We start from the raw sequence: 1,666 nt of genomic DNA, 5'->3' as shown, positions 1-1,666 counted from the left end.
CTAATATGGGGAAGGAAACAAGTATTTGTGTCCAAGAGGCAGAGAGAACCCTTCCCAAAGTTAATAAAAATAGATCAAAACCCCAACACATAATAATGATTTTTGCAAATCTTACAGCCAATAAACTATCCTAAGAATAGCTACTGTACGGAGGGATGAACATCAGAATAACATCAGAACTGTCCACAGAAAACTGGCAATCCAGAAAGGGCTGGCAAGTCATATTCAGGGCAATAAATGAGAAGAGGGCAGTAAAGATGGCGGAAGAGTAGGGGACCCCTTTTTCAGCCGGTCCCCTGATTCGAGCTGGATAGGTCCCAGACCAGCCTGAACATCCACGGAATCAGCCTGAGACGCAGGAAGATACATCTGGAGCTCTACAAATGAACATCTCCAGTGCTGAGTATTGAGGTACGAAGCGGGGAGCTGTGAAAATTCGCACAGAAATCAGAAGATAAAAGGAAGGGGGAGGTAGCCGCCATGTTCGAGTGCCGGGTAGTGGTAGCCACCTGCACGGGGGAGCGGGCGGACTCGCAGATGGCACCTACAAGAAAACAGACAGTGACCGTGAGCAGGGAGTGTGCGACACCAGACTTCTCAAGGAACTCCGGTGTGCTAACTGGATCCAGACTAAGACCGGGAACTCAAGGAGCGCGCGGGGGGCGGCTGGCAGCTAGCGGTGTTAGGAACACAAAAGACAGAGAAGCGCCACCCTGGAAATGAGGGCTGGGACGCCTGGTGTGGTGCGCACATCCCGGGACGCTGCAAGGTTGAGCAGCAACAACAGAAACAGAGTTAAAGTGGCCAGATCATCAGTAGAGAATGGCCCGCGATCCCGTCTGTTCTGTGACAGAGGTTGAGATTCGGCTACTGCTGCTCTGTCTCTCACAAAAGGCACAGCAAACCGCCAGAAAGCCGCCAGAGAACAAAAGCTTGGAAAAACCGGCTCACAGGGTGCCCATCCCCATCCCCCCTCGCAGGACACAGAGACTCTACCCAAGCAGGGTTGCCTGATTATGGGTGCGGCAGGCCCCTCCCCCAGAAGGCAGGATAAAAAATCAAGAAGCCCACATCGCTAAGATGCCTAGAAAACATGGGCACACGGCCTGGGTCCCGGTCAATAATTTGGGCTCTGGACAACCCTGCAACCTCTCCTCATCAGAATGCCAAGAAGGAGAAACTGCCCCAGCAAAGAAAAGACATTGAGTCTGTGGCCTCTGCCACAGAACTAATGGATATGGATATAACCAAATTATCAGAAATAGAATTCAGAGTAACAATGGTCAAGATGATGAGCAGACTTGAAAAAAGTATTAACGAAAATGTTAATGAGAATATAGAATCTCTAAGGGCAGAAATGAGAGCGAATCTGGCAGAAATTAAAAATTCTATGAGCCAAATGCAGTCAAAACTAGAGGCTCTGACGGCCAGGGTAAATGAGACAGAGGACGTATTAGCAAATTAGAGGATGGATTAGTAGAAGAAAAAATGAAAATAGAAGCTAGACTTAAAAAAATCCATGCCCACGAATGTAGGTTACAGGAGATTACTGTCTCAATGAAACGTTCCAATGTCAGAATCATCGGCATCCCCAAGGGGGTGGAGAAAAACAGAAGTCTAGAAGAGATATTTGAACAAATTGTAGCTGAAAACTTCCCTAATCTAG

This window comes from Ursus maritimus (genome assembly GCF_017311325.1).
Source record: "Ursus maritimus isolate PB19 chromosome X unlocalized genomic scaffold, ASM1731132v1 scaffold_X1, whole genome shotgun sequence".
Classification (NCBI taxonomy): Eukaryota; Metazoa; Chordata; class Mammalia; order Carnivora; family Ursidae; genus Ursus; species Ursus maritimus.
Note: the sequence above shows the minus strand (reverse complement) of the source record.